The following is an 18,150-nucleotide window of genomic DNA, read 5'->3' on the forward strand; positions in this document are numbered from 1 at the left end:
ATACAAATCACTTAAAATGCTGTCTGGTATAGAGTAAGTGTCGTGCAACTGCTGTTATTTTGAAATGTTGGCTGCTGTCACCTTTCCTCCCCTTGCAGTTCATTTAAATACCAGTTCAAATACACATTTCACACACCACTAACAACGTTTCAATCAACAATGAACCACATGTACAATGGTGGTCCCATAAGATTAGTATCATACAGCCTATGTGTGTAGCAGGCTATACAATCCAGGTTTGTGCAAGTACTCTCTACGATGTTTGCACAATGACGAAAGTGCCAAACAATGCATTTCTCAGAATGCATCCTGTTGTCAAGCAATGCATGACTGTATTATCTTTTCTGTTAATCATTTTACAATATTCTCCAAAAGAATTATTACTTCTGTCATCTGTTTTTCCATAGCATTTATGGTGTGCACATTTGACACTTAATATGATGGGTCTGATTAAGTCATATGTGTTTCTTTATTTCCACTAATCTGTGAGCTCATTGAGGCATTAAGTTGCTCATTTCTATTTTCACCAAATTTAGTGCAGAGCTTGCTTCTGGTAGCACAGTAAACTATTTGTTAAAAAATAAATTAAAGTGCTTGCTTCCGCAGCAGACATGCTAAAATTGGAATGACACAGAGAAGATCAGCATGGCCCCTGCACAAGGATGACAAGCAAATTCATGAAGTGTTCCATAGAAAAAAAAAGTTAAAAGTAAATATATATATAATTGTTTAAAGAATTCATTTCAAATGAAAAACTTAGTTCTTAAGTGTGACACAAACTTTGTTTTATTTGCTCGTTTAGTGAATAATAAACTTTAAAGTACCTAACATTGCATTAAGTATCTGAAAACTACAAAGAAACGTAATTTTAACTTCAGATCTGGTCTCAAACATATTTCAAATTTGTATCTATTAATTTGATTCTTTCTACCTTTTACTAATTTTACATGCATTTCTTCATTAGAGTCTCAATAAATACTCTGTATTTGGCACAATAGACATTGTTAGTCCTAATTTTTAAAATGAAAATGACAGTTTAGACAGGTTAAGTAATATTTCAAAGTAAAAAATTGGAAAAGATAATTGCTAGTCCAGAGCCCACACATTTTGTTTATTCCTCGAAAGCTTTTCTGTTACTCTACTCGCTCTTCTATTTGCGCTCCATTATGAAGTGAATTCAAATGAGTCATATGCTTCTTTTTATATTTTCAACCTAAATGATTTTCTGCTCTTCACAATAAACACTGCCTCTGAATAAAGTTTAAAAACAAAGAACTTGGGGACTCAATTCAGAGTTCAAGTTGTGAGTCTGACAGTGGCTCTTTTTATTTTTATTTTTATTTATTTATTTTATTTTTATTTATTTTATTTTTAAGGTGCCCTCAAATATTTTTATGTAAATTCCATTTATTCCCCAGGGAAGTCGGAACAATGTTCAGCTCTATCATTGAGCTGTGCTTTCATCAGATAACTTTGGCTGTACTTGTGGGTCCTATTTTAAGAATTTTATATTGCCTGCAAACATTTCCCTGTAAAGACACATGAATCTTCATGGAGATAAGCAAAAAATCAGATACATCAGTGATCTGTGCTTTTTTCAGATAACATCTAAGCCAATTTAGAGAAAAAGATTTTTTTCTATTGCACCCAACTTAAAAGTGCATATTTATTACCTTGTATTAAGGAAAATATCAAGTTTGATATTTTCTGAAATTCATCCAGACATTTTGGATTTTTATTATATAATATTTTTCCTTCATCCCTAAGCAGATTTGTAACTGGAAAATGTAACTAATTTTTCTCAACCAAGGAATTGAAAATTTAGTTCTTCTTCCTCAAATGACTAAATTCGTTTATAATAAAGCACAGTAAAAACTAACCCTTTATTTCCTGTACTCATATTGAAATTGTTTTCTGCTATAGAATGCTTGCATTAAAAATAAACTGGTAAGAAATAGGGGAAATAAGTAGATTAGATAAATCTTAAAAGTAAATGTCATATCCACATTAATGTGGATAATAAACAATGCCTTCTCTTGTCCAGTACAATAATAAATGAGGCATTTGTAAAGTCTACTGATGAAATTTGCCTAGATACAAGAAGTATTATAAAGTTATTTATTTTATGTTGTTGATGAGTTTGCAAAAACTAGAAAACCAACAAGACCAGAAAACAAACAAAGAAACAAAAATAACAGTAACGAAAACAACAAAAGAAACCAGGAAACCAAAGTCAGGGCTGTATTAGGATCAAATACTAATACTAGCATTAGGTTTGATGGCCTTAGAGTTTTGCTTCTGGTATGGCTATGTAAGTTCCTATTGGACAGATCCTCCTGCAGATAAAACTACAAATTCTGGACTGATAAATCAAAGTAACAAAACCCAAATACTTGCAGATATTGGAGAGAAATCAAAAGCAGATATTTAGAAAAAGGAAATGGCTTGGGATAAATATTCATGGCTGCTAGCCATGGTGAGCAATTTAAGACTGGCTAGATTTCTTGCGAGATCACTGGCTTTGTGATCTAAAGGACCACACTCCAATTGGGGGCATCCAGAGCTATTGGAAATTGTGGGGGGTCAGGAAGGGAAAAAGTCACAGAAGGGGAACCCCATATTCTGAGGATAATCTCTGCCCAAATCTCTGACTGATCACTAAATTTTGTATGCATGAGACAAACTCCAAGTAGCACACCTAAGCATAAAAGCTTTGAACCTAGGGTTGACCTATCGCTCAAAATATAGAGATTACAGTTTGAGACAACCAAGTTAACTGTGTTATAAAACAAAACAAACAATTTAATAAAAATCAAACACTCTTTGGAAGACTATAACATAATCCAGATTGTCTGCATATAAACATCCTACTATCTTGAATGCAATCCAATTTATTAGACATATGAAGAAACAGGAAAATATGAAACATTCTCAAGACCAAAAGAAAGTTAGTGGATAGTAATTCTGAGATGACCTAGTGGTTGGGAAGCAGTAGATGAGGATGTTAAGCTATTATAATTATGCTCAATGATGAAAACAAAATTTAAATGTTATGAAAAAGTATTTAGAGAACGTCAGCAGAGACATAGAAACTATAAAAACAAAGAAAATTGATGGCATCAGAGGGGAATGTTTGCTCAAGCAACTTTGGAGAAGGTAGAACTTGAAATACCCAATTAAAGCTAAGATGTTGACATGAATTTCATGTTCAGGTATAGAGCGAGCTAAAAAAAGAAAACCTACTTATGGAAATAGTCGTCCAAAACCAAAAATGTCTGACTCCATCCTAACATTAGGTAGAAAAGAATATACCTGTAGTTGTCTTCCCTGAATGTTTGAAACACAGGTAAAAGAACATTTGGATATGGGATTCAATTTACAGCACCTGTGTGGTTAAAAAATTGCAATAAAAAAATAAAGCATTGTCTGATTTTCTCTGCCTTATGTTCATAAAAAAGCAAAATAAAAACCTTTTTTATACTAATCAATTAAGAGTATTCAAGATGATTTTGAAAGATAGGAGCATCACTTCAGATATCAAAGATTATTATGTTATAATATTGAGAGATTTTGATACTTTCAGTGGTAGTCAAAATAAGTAATAGATCCCAATAGAGAGAAAAGAAAATGATACTTTTACATGGATCCATGATATATCACAGAAATAATATTGTAAATCACTGGGTAAAGAATTGAATAATTAATAAGTTATTCTGAGACATTTGAATGTTCATGAAAAAATGTGGACTTTAGTTCATGCCATTTAAAAAATCAGGCTCAGATAGATTAAAGAATTAAATACGAAAATCAAGTCTTTTGTATTCTGAAGAAAATATAAGAGATTATTATGATCATAGGAATGGAATCTTTAATATTATGGTGAAAATATAGAACATAATTATAACCTTAAGATACAGAAATAGTTTTAAGCAAGACGTAGATTATAAAAATATACATTAAGTAATTTTTCTTTTCACTATATCAAAAATATTTAAACAATGAAGTGCATGAACCTAATTATACAAATGGTACTTGAAATAAAAAACCACAAAGGAGTAGAAGATGTTTGTGAAACATATGATGAACATATGATCAAATGGATTAATATTCAAACTATAAATTAAACCATGCATATTGAAATTTAAAGACAATAAGAAAAGATTACTGTAGCTTAATGCTGTAGCTCAATGTTATAAACATATATTTCACAGAAGAGAAAATTTGACAAAAGTTATAAAATTTTATATGACGTTATCAATAACAAACTTTAATCTGAAATTTTTTCAAAACTATTAAAAGTTTTGTGATATTGTTTAAGCATGCCAGAGGAATAATGAATCATCTTTCTATTCTCTATAGAAAATATTACCAAATTGCTTTTATATGAAAAGGCAATGAAGATGCAACCAATTGTAGGACAACAAAATTATAAAGGTATATCAGAAGATAAAAATATTTTCGTCATGTTTCTATATTTTGTTTTGCTTGGGATATTATTCAGCACTTCAAAATTTGAAATTCATTGTGATTATTTTGGTCATCCTAAGGAAATATTCACTTTGCACATAAGTTTGTATTACTAAGTTTGTATAGGTTTTAAAACAGCAGGCTTCCAAATTGTATAACATTTAGGCTCTGCAAAATCTGTACAGACCTCTGCTGATTGGTGATCCTGTGCAGTAGGTTCACACATTTATTTATTTTTATTATTCTTATATTTTATTCATTTTGAAAGAGTAAAAGTATATTCTTGTAAGGAGTGAATTAATATGAGTAATTTTTAATTACTCATTCATAATATTTGTTTACGAAGGGTAGCATAGAAAGACAGTGTCAAATTATTTTCTTGGGATGTGAGATTTCTGGTCTGAGAAGATTTTCGTATTTCCTTAAATAGAGGTAAGTTCTTCCCAGATGTTTCAGATGCCAAAAATGATTATTTGTACTCTGAAGCTGAATTTATGATATTTATTTATTTCATCCTTGGAAAATTTAAGCTTTTCTAGGTGAGCATGGCAACTTATCATCAGGTTTAGCATTTATACAACATACATTCTTAGCAGTGTGTTAACACTGATCCATCGTAACAAGTAACAGGACAATATAACATGAGCTACACTGGCATTTTTCTGTTAAAAACAAAAACAAAATCCAAAATAAAACAACAACAAAACTATTCCTCAAAGTTGTAGCTAAACCAGTTTTACTGGTGGAACATCATCAAGAATTGAAAGTCTCCTGACCAAAGTACATACTATCACAATAGAATTATGAAAGAATATCAAATAAACAGTCCTGAGAAATTTGTTATTTCTTGAGAGAAATGAAAATGGAAATACAACATACTAAAATCAATGAGATGCAGCAAAAGCAGTTCTAAGAGGGAAGTTTATAGTGATAAATGCCTACATTAAGAAAGAGAACGATTTCAAAAACCAAATTAACTTTACACCTCAAGGAATTAGAAAAAGAAGAACTAAGTCTAAAGTTAGTAGAAGGAAGGAAATAAAAATAAGAGCAGAAATAACTGAAATACAGAGGAAAAAGACAATAGAAGTGATCAGTGAATCTAAGAGCTAGTTTTTGGAAAAGGTAAAGTAAATAGAAAAAGCATTAGCTAGGCTAACCAAGAAAAAAAGAGAGCACATAAATAAATAAAATTAGAAATGAAGGAGTAGACATTGCAACTAATACCACAGAAATACAAAGAATCATAAGAGACTACTATAAACCATTACATGCCAACAAATTGGACCACCTAGACAAAATGAATAAATTCCTAGAAATATACAACCTACCAAGAGTGAATCATGATGGAATAAAAAACTGAGCAGACTGATCACTAGCAAAAAGTTTGAATCAGTAATCAAAAACCTCCCAACAAAAAAAGTCCAGGACCAGATGGCTTCACTGGTGAATTTTATCAAACATTTAAAGAAAAATTAATGACAGTCCTCCTAAAACTCTACTAAAAAATAGAAGAGGAGAGAACACTTCCAAAATCGTCTCACAAGGTCTTTCTTATCCTAATGTGAAAACCATACAAGGATGTCACAGAAAAGAAAATTACTGGCCAACATACCTGATGAACATAGATGGAAAAGTCCTCAACAAAATCAAATTCAAATTCAACATAGGTTAAAAGAGTCATGTACCATGATCAAGCAAGATTTATTCCAGGGATTCAAGGATAGTTCAATGTTTGCAAATCAATAAATGTGATAAATAACGTTAACAAAGTGAAGGATAAAAATCATATGATCATCTCCAGAGATGCATAAAAAGCACTTGACAAAGTCTAATAGCCATTCATGATAAAAACTCTCAACAAACTCAGTATAGAGGAAATGTAGCTCAATATAATAAAGACCATGTATGGCAAGCCCATAGCTAATATCATACTCAGTGGTGACAAACTGATGTCTACTCTCGCCACTTTTGTTTAACATAGTACCTGAAGTCCAAACAAGAGCAGTTAGGCAAGAAAAAGAAATGAAAGTCATCCAAATTGGAAAGGAAGAAGTAAACTGCATCTGTTGGCAGATGCCATGATATTATATGTAGAAAATCCCAAAGACTCTGCCAAAAAACTGTTAGAACTAATAAATGATTGTTTATTATGCAGTTTCAGGATTCAAAATGAATATATAAAAATCCATTGTGTTTTTATACTAGCAAGGAACTATCAGAAAGAGAAATTAAGAAAACAATCCCATGTGTAATTGCATCAAAAATATATACATAAGAAAAAATTTAACCAAGGAGATAAAAGACCTCTACATTGAAAAAATTTAACCAAGGAGATAAAAGACCTCTACATTGAAAACTGTAAGACATTGATGAAAGAAATAGAAGACACAAATAAATGGAAATATATTCTGTGCTCATGAATTAGAAGAATTAATATTGTTAAAATGTCCATGCAACTAAAAGTGATCTACAGATTCAACACAATCCCTATTAAAATCCCAACAGTATTTTTCACAGAAATAGAGAGAAGAATCTAATCCATAAAGATTCCAAATAGCCAAAGCAATCTTGAGAAAGAACAACAAAGCTGGAGTTATCACAGTTTCTGATTTCAAACTATATTACAAAGCTATAGTAATCGAAACAGTGTGGTATTGGCATAAAAACAGACAATTAGATCAATGGAACAGAATAGAGAGCCCAGAAATAAATCCACACATATATGGACAATTAATTTATGACAAATGAACCAAAAATATACAATGGGAATGAACAGTCTCTTCAATAAATGGTGTTGGGAGAACTGGACAGCCACATGCAAAAGAATGAAACTGGACCTCAATCTTACACCACACACAAAAATCAACTCAAAATTATTAAAGACCTAAATTTACAACCTGAACCATAAAACTCCTAGAAGAAAACACAGGGGGTAAGCTCCTTGTCATTGGTCCTGGGAATGATTTTTTGGGTTTGACAACAAAAGCAAAGGCAACAAAAGCAAAAATAAACAGGTGGCACTACATCAACCTAAAAAACTCTGCACTGCAAAGGAAAGCATCAATAAAATGAAAAGGCAACTATAGAATGGGAGAAAATATTTGCAAATCATATATCTGATAGGGAGTTAATATCCAAGGTATATAAACAACTCACACAACTCAATAGCAAAAACCCACACAATTTGATTAAAAAATGGACAGAGATATTTTTCCAAAGAAGACATACAAATGGCCAAAATGTACATAAAAGATGCTCAGCATGACTAATAATCAGGGAAATCCACATCAAAACGACAATGAGATATCACCTCACACCTGGTAAAATGGCTATTATCAAAAAGATAAGAAATAAGTATTGACGGGGATGTGGAGAAAAGGGAACCCTGTGCACTGTTGGTGGGAATGTCAATTGGTGCAGCCACTGTGGAAAACAGTATGGATGTTCCTCCAAAAATTAAAAAGATAACTACCATATGATCCAGCTATTCCATTTTTGGGTATATATTTAAAGGAAATGAAAACATGGTATCTAAGAGATATCCACACTCCCACATTCATTGCAGTATTACTCACAATAGCAAAAACATGGAAAAAACTTGTGTCTATCAAAAGATGAATGGATATACATATACCAGCCAGGAGAAAGAAGGAAATCCTGCTGTTTGCAACAACATGGATGGACTCTGTGGGCATTATGCTAAGTGAAGTAAGCCAGACAAAAGAAAGACAAACACTGCATGCTATCATTTATATGTCGAATCTAAAAAAACATAAAATGTCAGACTCATAGAAACAGAAAGTAGAAAAGTGTCTGCCAGGGGCTGGGGGTGAGGAAATAGGGTGAGGTTGGTAAAAGGGTACAAACTTTCATCTCTATGATGAATAAGATCTGAGGATCTAATGTCTAGTGTGGTGACCCCAGCTGATAACACTGTATTGCATAAGGGAAATTTGTTAAGAGAGTAAAACTTAAATGTTCTCACTTAAATAAATAAAATATTATAGATAAATAAATAAATAAATAGATAAATATGTGAAGTGATAGATGTGTTAACTAGATAGCAGGAATCCTTTCACAACGTATGTGTATATCAAGTCATCAGGATGTGTATTAAAGTACACACTTAAAGATATTTAAATATATCTTTATATATTTAAAAATATCTTACAATTTTACCTGTCAATTATGCTTTAATAACACGGGGGAAAACAAGAAATATGAGGAAATATCAAATAAACAGTGCTGAGAAATTTGTTACTTTTAGTTTCTCTAAGTTATTTTTTCTCATTCTCATTGAGCATTTATCATGGATAGGGAGAAAACAGTACAAAAAATACAAACATAATTTCTATGTTCTAAATGCCCAAGTAGTTTGCTTTCATAACTTATAGTGTTAAGCCATTACTGTCTCTCATTTTATTTAGTTTGTTTACCTTCTGCTTCATTCTTTCTCCATATTTTGCCATGTCCATGACAAAGCAGTTTAAGTTTGAAAGGCAAATTAAAAAAATAATGTAGCTTAGGTTATAAATAGAAAAATTGAGTGGTAAAAAATAAGCTTTCATTAACAGATAAGCACTGTAATACCCACTACCTTGAGCGAGAAGAATATTGACATCTGATGTTTTAATAATCAAAACTTAGAGATGTTTGTGCTTGGGAAATAAGTGTTTCTTTGCAGCAATACAATAAATGAGATTTTGAGCTTTGACTAACAAACATTTAATAATGATTGTATTAGACTTTATCTTCCTTTGAGTGTTCTCTTGATGTGTACAATGTAAAATAGGTGCCAGATTATTCTACAGATACCAGACTTTAATAATTTGTATTGAAATGGACATTTTTCATCTAGAATCTGGCTACTTGCATTGCTGTTGCTTTGCGAAAACTTAATTAGGAGTTAGGGAATTTGAAGCACAAGTAATATAATATGGTTTACTCATGAAGAGAAATTATTTAGATGAATTATGTTGAAATATGAATATTATATATTCAATGTTTTGTGATTTAAAAATAATTTATTAGAACAGGGAGAGTAAAATATGGCCCAAAATACCCCAAACCAAGCAGTTGGTTCAAGCAGTTCTGCTTCAAGCAGTTTTACTAATGACAGTTCAATCTCTTGTTTCATCTATTAAAATCATTATAACAGCAACCATACCTCTTACCTTATCAATAAAACTCTTTCTAAAAAGACAAAAACTGGAGCTCCTGTTGCATCTTCCTCTTTTTTTCCTTCAGCCTTGAATAAATTATTCTTTCTTTAAAAACAATTGACTTACAAATATGAGAAACATCTATACTTGAATCTTTAAACATTTCTGTCTAAGCACAGATATGTTTGGAGTTGTAACTGGAGGAATTTCTTACGCTGGAATCCCGTATTCATCTGCTTGTACCCCAATCTCCACGTCATCCCCAAACTGCATCTCTGACTGAATATGAAGCCAGCCTGTCAAGGAGGTGGGCACTTCTGGAGGAATCCTCCCTTCTCTCTTACCTGTGATTTGGGGGCTCGATGTTTCACACCTGATGTTTCCCCAGCCTTGCGGAGCTTGTGGGTATGATAATCACTGGCGATCTCTGCAAACCGTCTCTCTCAGCCATATCCAGGCTTCCCTCAGCTGTGTATGCAAAGCTGCATCTTCTGAGACTCCATGGTCCCTCATGACACCAGAGTCTATTTATTTAAAGTTTTGTTGGCTTTTTCACTTGTTTTTTGTTTTTAAATTCATAGTTCTGTATCAATAAGCATATCCTATTATGAAAATAATGGTAGATCACTTAGTGCATTCTACTACAGATGGCCATTATTCTATTTTATTTTCTTAGTTCTTCTTCTACTAGTGAGAGCAGCACATTCTGTCCCATTAAGTTCTCCATCCCTGGGTTACTTCTATGAATCCTCTGAAACTATTTGACTCCTTGAATTCCATTTTTGTCTTATAAATGCTTGCAATTCCTGTTACAAGAAGGAGCAATTTAAGTGTACGTCTCTAAGCTTTCTATCTTTTTTACAAACATTTTAATACCTATGAGGGTATTAAAAAGAAGATTTGTGCTAAATGTTAAAATTCCAAAGCTATATAAAAGAGTGAATATTTACAGGATCCTATTCTCCTCAACGAAATGAAAGGAAATATCAAGAAATGTTGGCTAGGCCCAAGCAATTTGAGAAGCTGCCCTGGAAACAATATTTCAATGAATCATTAATCTCCAGACTTTCATGGATTGCAGAGAGAATATAAATATACCTGTGCTCTAGTTACAATGTATTCTACCTATATAGGTAATGATATACAGTTATATTAGGTCATAAATAATGCCTAGCTATTGATAAGCATTCATTTGTATTTAAAGTGAAAAATGCTTTTTTTATTTACATCACTTCTCTAACACATCGCCTCTAACAAGATTTCATTTTGTGAGGAGTAGACAATTAAAATTGTCTGCATTTAAAAAAATCATGCATCTCATCCCAATGCCAATGTTGTCCATCTTCCATTACTATAAAAGATAATCCTTTCATCCCCTCTTAAATACGTCCCCTAAATTTAATGTTTTAATTTAATAAATCCTTGTGTATTATTATTAAAGTCAATAGTTATCTTTCACAGATTGCTTACATGTATGAATATTTTTTGACATATCTAGAGAGGTTATAAGTGTTGGTTGTTGTAGCTAAAATTATGTCATGTTGAGGCATAATTTTAAACAATAAGCTGTGAAATCTTTACCTAGTATTTTACTTTTAGCAGATCAGAGTTTTCAGGATTAAATATATTATTTACTTATATAAATTTCTTTGCACTTTTCATATGTGAAAGACTAGATAAAATATATATTTTTTATGAGACTTTCTCCCATATTTTTGGAAATATTTCAGGGATATTTATGTTTCAAAAGATTCTTAAGTCAGGGCTGGCCTGGTGGCGTAGGAAAGTTTGTGCACTCTGCTTCAGTGGCTTGGGGTTTGTGAGTTTGGATCCCAGGCAGGGACCTAGCATGGCTTGTCAAGCCACACTGTGGTGGCATCTCACATAAAACAGAGGAAGACTGGCACAGATGTTAGCTTGGCGACAATCTTCCTCAAGCAAAAAAGATGAAGATCGGCAACAGATGTTAGCTCAGAACCAATCTTCCTCACACACACACGCACACACAAAGATTCTTTAGTCATCCAAACAATAATAAATATGTTAACTTTTAGGGTTATTTATAAAATGCATCACTATTAATAAAATCAATTATCAACATTTGAGGAATTGTACTTTTTGAGGGAGGTAATGTTACAATAAACCTTTAAGACTCAATAGGTCTAGATTGGTTCTGTCCTAAAATATGGTGTAAAATATTCCAAGTTTATAAGTTTATCTCCACTTAGCACTCTGAAAGAAGGAATGATATTTTTAACAATCTAGTGCTAATTACCATAGACCAAATTCTATTAAGCATGAACTAGGTACGAGACACTGCATGCAATCTTGCTGTAGATGTTATTACATTCATGTTGAGGAAGTTGATGCAGAAGTTGAGTCTTAAGGGGATCAAGTCACTTACTCAAGGTAACTCAACCAAGAAATGCAGCTATGGTTCAAACATACATCCATGTGACTCTAACTCATGAACCTTTTCTACTTTGCACACAAAGTAAGATTTTTTTGAAAAATTAAGTTTGAAATTTGACGTATGACAAACCAAACCTCCTCATTTACTCAAGCAATACAGCTTGTTTGAGTAGAGAGGGTTTTCTTCGCTTTGATATGTCTGGGAAAATATACTTGTGACTTGATATAAGAAAACACTTCTGGAATACGTAAAACTTGGGACAAGATGATGAATCCATTCGTTTATGAAACATCACAAAGAAACTATATTGGAGATCAAGTTGAGTGAGTTATAGTTTAAAATGTCCATATCCCTAATTCTAGGAATGAAACCTGTGTCAATGTGTATGTTTGTTGTTATGAATTATGTTGTATGATGAAAGAAACAGTTGGTTATATGTGAATTAAGTGTTCAAACAAAGCATAGTATTCTGTGAAGTTCTAAAAGCTAAAAATTACTACATAGGGATTATTTTTATATATACTTTGAATTATATAAGAACAGATTTTACTGGATGAAGCAACAATTGCAAATTAGCATTAAATGAAACTGATTATTTTGCTAGCCTGTGGATTGTTGGGGGAAAAAATAAAAAGGAGAGTATGGCAGCTTATGAGTTCTGTTTTGTCCTCCAACATATTCATAACCAGCAAAATAAATATTTGAAATGCCTCATTGTTCTATATAACACTGTTATGCACTGAATGTTCGTATCCTTCCAAAATGTATATGTTGAAATCCTAACTCCCAGTGTGATGGTATTAGGAGGAGGGGCTTGGGGAGATAATTAGGTCATAAGGATGGAGGTCTCATGAATGGTATTAGCGCCCTTACAAGAAGAGACATGAGAACTTCCTTTCCTGACAGGAAGAAGGCCCTCACCAGACATTGTGCCTGTCTGCAGCTTCATCTTGGACTTCTCAGCCTCGAGAACTGTGAGAAAGAAATTTCTGTTGTTTAAGCCAGTCAGTCTGGTAATTTGTTCTAGCTGCCCCAGCTGACTAAGACAAACGCTTCCTCTAAAATGGACACTATGTTTCCTACACAAAGAGTTTGATTATTATGCATATTATTCAGCCATTGTAGAACAACAATTACACCTCAAATCCATTAGGGGTTTAACCAGATCTCAAGTAAGCAATTATTTCTTAAATTTCCCTTAGTGCATAAAATTAGTCCTGGACTATAACAGAATTGTTGGAAGTTTTAAACATGTATTTTGACAGTATTGGTCACCTGCTTACTAAAGGCTGAACTCATCAAGAGTAGATTCTTTGCCTTTAATAATATAACACATATGACACAAGATGCTCACATTTATATGAATAAATTTGTGTAGAGAAATTAAGAAAATTAATTACTTTACTTCTGTTTACCTCCTCAATTTACTTCAAAAATATCTTAACATCTTGAAAAAGAAGACTTATTTTTGCCTTTCTATTATGTTTTTATGAGAAAATAGTTGAGAAATGAAGGAGTTTCTATTTTATCATGAAGTTTTTGATGGCAAGGCAAAATTAATTTCCTCGACAATATTAGTACCTTTGAAGTTGAAGAGGATATTAAATCATGTTCGTGAATTTTATGCCTCTATTCAGCCACGTATTCAATATACGTAAATGTACACATACTACAATGTATATTAATTTGAATTATAATTATTTTTAAATTTTTTCAAAATTAAAGAATAACTGCATAATAAAAATAACATATTTCGTATTTCCCTTCTTTGTAATATCCCAGGAGCTAATCTTATTAATATTTCAGTAAAAGGAAACTAATAAATAGTCACGAGACATTGATGTAAAGCATCGATTTGAAAGATATGCATTTAAATTTAATCTTCTCAATCGTATTGAACACCAGTTCATTTACGAGTTTTAAATATCAAGAAATGCATACTGTTTCTTTTGCCTCTATAATTATTTTCCAGCCTCAAATTATGCTAAGAATAATTGATTGAGAGCCAGTGTAATCTAAAAGAAACAATGAGTCAAATGTTCAACAGACAAAGTTATCATAATTAAAAGACTATTTTTTTCTCTGTTAGGCTAAACTGCTGATTCTGCTAAATAACTACTTAGAGTTAAAATATGATGCTGAATTACATTAGTAATGCGATTTTCATTTAGTGCTTCCATTTTTTCAGTGGAATTGTTTTCAGTGTGTTATTATATGGGTTATAGAAGAATGAAACCAGACATACCGTCAATCAATATCGGGTGTAAATTTATAATTTATCTTTGAACATTTTTCATTCCGTATTGATCCAAAGGTATAATTTGCACAGTTCAGTACTAAATCATATAAAGCCTAATTGAGGGTTACTTCAAAGTATTTCACTAATAAACCTGCCAATACTTAAGTTACCTTTATAGCACAACATGGTGGTCTTGATAACATTAGTTACTATTCTTGGTGATTTTTAATGAGGTAAGAGGAGCAGAAGGGCCATGTACAGATTAAATAAATGTATCAAAGGATATTTGGAGGTTAGCTACATTTCTAAGATGATTATGTGTTTTAAAATTAATAGGACATTTTATAAGAGTTGACAATTTCATGACAAGTCGTCCAAACTTGCTGTGAACTACTTGGACTTTGATTAATATAAAAGGAAGGAATATTCTATTTCCACAATGTCTCTGACAATGTCATTTGACATTCCACAATGTCTCTGAAAAACTGAGGCAGCCAAAATATTTGGGTACTATAGCTACTAGGCAAGTCAGAAGCTACACTTAACTGGCTGGAGGCTTTCTGTAGATAGACCTGTGCTTGATTCGACTCTTGGTGTATTAGTATCCTATTGTGTTTTCTAGACTTTAGCAGATAGCTCATTCATGTTCATTTTCATTCCCACTAGAGAAAGAAGGAAGATTCTGGTTAACAACATCAACAAAAAGACTATAAACCAGATCTCCTAAATTCAGTAATCACCCTGTCTTACCTTTTAGAGGTAATTGGAAATTTAGTTGTAGAGTGTCATTTCAGGTCAAAGAAGACAATTTAAAAAAGAATAGTCTACACTTAAAAAACAAAAAGAGTAATAAACCACTCCAATATTTCTCCAGCAACAGTATATAAGTAAAAAGACAACCTCTTTTTAAAGGTAATTTTGTTATACAGATAGAAGCCAATTAGACCTATACGTAAAGGCTGCTATTTTAAAGCCCAATTATAAATGGATATTTGTCAATTTATTTAAGCATTGGGATCTGGCTTTGACATTTAAAAAGACTAGAATCCAGTTCCTGTAGAATAATATATCAATTATTACACAAAAACATTATTTGCTTACTAATATAAGACACCTTGATGGGTAGGACTAAGAATGAAAAGACAAATTATAAAAGATAGATATTTGAAAGTATCTCATAATTCTCAGGGGAACGGCATGAAGCAGGTGACAATAGTAACATATGTACCTAGTAAGACATGATAGGTTCTATGAAACAGATAATGGTCAATGCAAAAAACAAAAAAATTCTGTTTCTGAGCCAAAGTAAGGCTAGAAAATAGAGAGATACGTAACACTTGAAGTATAATGGGAATCACGCTAATCTATAAAGGAAAGAGATCATTTAGTCGAAACATCTTATTTTTCAGGTGAGAAGATGACTACAGTCTTGCAAGGTCAAGTGAACCATACAAATTCACACCAGCTTTAATATTTAATAAATTGACACAAATTTTCTTTTAAAGATTGGCACCTGAGCTAACATCTGGTAACATCTGTTGTCAATCTTCTTCTTTTTTTCTTGTTTTTCTTCTTCTCCCCAGAGCACCCCCCATCCAAGTACATAGTTGTATATTCTAGTTGTGAGTGCCTCTGGTTGTGCTATGTGTGACGCAGCCTCAGCGTGACCTGATGAGCGGTGCCATGTCCGCGCCCAGGATGAGAACTGGGGAAACCCTGGGCCGCCAAAGTGGAGCACACGAACTTAACCACTTGGCCATGTGGCTGGCCCAGAAAATATTTTAAAACTTCATTTTTATCAAGATAACCTGTACATTTTAGATAGTCATATTTGGCTTTATCTTCTCTAAAAACAATCTTTGATCTCTTTGCAAAAGCAGTTTCTCAGTAGCAATCTTTTTATCTGGTAAATGTGAGAGGATCCCCTTGTGCATTCAGTTAATAATTTATAGAAATATCAGGGTGCTAATCTAATAGTGTTAATCTATTCTCGTAGCATTACTTCTTTCTGATCAGGGTGCCAACCTTGGCATGTCAGAACTGATAAGACTGAGAATTCACCCTTGTCCGTATATCTGTTACTCTTACCATTAAGGCCTGGGCCTGCTCGTCATATTTCTCTGCCTTCTAGATTCAGATGATGAGTGCCTATTTATATGATTCTAAAGACGCTCTTTGGCTTTCACTCTTAACTTTTTGTTAGTGATTAATCTCCCTTAGCAATTTTTGTCATTTTCCAAATCATCAGTTAATCCAAAATGACCATTATGCTTCATAGTCCTTATTATTTCCCCATATATATGGTAAATTCCTGATACCCATGAGTCCATTTATCTGTGTCCCGACCCAGTCCACCTGTAGTGAAAATTTCCACAGTTGTCATATTTAGTATGCCATAGCTACCCATCTTCACCTATTACCCGTCACCTGTTACGTGGTACTCTGAGCCAGCTGATCAGCAAGTGTTCCAGCTCCAAAATCCTATTTTATGGTCTGCTGTCTCAGACAACTTCCAGTGGAAAATATTACAAGTCAGATTCTCCAAAAGTAGTAGTTTGGCCAGATATTTGAGTTCATGAAATTTTTTCAGAAGAGTTTTGGGGACCAACATCTGTGGGAGACTGAAAGAAAACGATTGTAGAAGAAATGAAATTTGAAGTAGGAATTAGTGTCAACAGATACCTCAGCTGTTCCTAGGGGAGCTCTGGAACTGGGATGGTGGTATGAATTGAATTATGCCCCTTCCAAAACTCCTTTCGAAGTCCTAATCCACAGTACCCCAGAATGTGACTATATTTGGAAATAGGGTCATTTTGTATATAATTAGTTAAGATGCAACCAGACTGGAATAGGGTGGGCCTCTAATCCATTATGAATGATGTCTTTATGAAAAGTGGAGATTTGGTCACTGCACACATGCAGGGAGAATGCTATGGGAAGATGAAGGCAGAGATCAGTATGACACAACAAGAGCCAAAGAATGCCAAAGGTTTCTAGCCAGCCACCAGAAACTAGGAAAGAGGCCTGGGACAGATTTTTCCCTCACAGCCCTCAGAAATGACCCATACTAGCCTGCTGGCACCTTGATCTCAGACTTCGAGCCTCCAGAACTGTGAGACAATGAGTTTTTGTTGTTTAAGCACCCAGTTTGCCGTGCTTTGTTATAGCAGCCCTAGCAAACTCATATAAATTTTTTTTTAGAGTTGTCCCAATCTGGGACACTGGGTCTAGGTGTTTGTATCTTTGCATCAGCCAATGTTTTGATATGGGCTGCTCTAACGAAGGGAGGGGAAGGGTGACCTTGAGTCAAGTGGCTTTATTCATCCAAATCAACTCCCAGAGATGGATTCACCTTGAATGACAATACTCCCCACACTTGGAAAAATGAGTGCTTCAGTCTTGTGGTTTGGAACAGGGAGATCTGGGCAGCATAACAGAGCATCTGTTACATCTGACTAAGAAATTAATTCCGTTGTCAGAATAGTGACTATTCATTAATACTGATAAGCAGTATATAGTTTAGTTTCTGGGCCAGTGACTAGAGTCTGTTTGATTGTTTCAATCCCTACCAATATCAATGGAATCATTGTGCTACCAATGATATTGGGTCCATTAGAATGCGTAGTCCAACATTAGGCATTCTTTGCTGGATTGTAAGTAGCCACATCTGAGTCTAGGCAGAGAAGTTTAACATAACCCAAAGAACCTAGTGCTGAAACAAGATATAACTGGTAACCGGTAGAGATCTAGAGATGTCTCCGCTGCAGAGAGTTGAGCATGGTTTCCTTTGCATGTGGGGTAATGGTAGTAAAGAATTTATGTGAATGTTTTTAATTCATTTATTCAACAAACATTAATTTAAAATT

At 33.2% G+C, this 18,150-nt stretch overlaps 1 non-coding gene across 1 annotated transcript; it reads left to right on the forward strand.

The window, feature by feature from the left end:
- The first annotated feature begins 594 nt into the window (after positions 1 to 594).
- On the forward strand, positions 595 to 697 carry LOC111772628 (U6 spliceosomal RNA). Its single transcript, XR_002806632.1, has one exon. It is a non-coding gene; the product is annotated as a U6 spliceosomal RNA (small nuclear RNA).
- The last annotated feature ends 17,453 nt before the right edge of the window (positions 698 to 18,150 follow it).

This window comes from Equus caballus, chromosome 2, assembly GCF_041296265.1.
Source record: "Equus caballus isolate H_3958 breed thoroughbred chromosome 2, TB-T2T, whole genome shotgun sequence".
Classification (NCBI taxonomy): domain Eukaryota; kingdom Metazoa; phylum Chordata; class Mammalia; order Perissodactyla; family Equidae; genus Equus; species Equus caballus.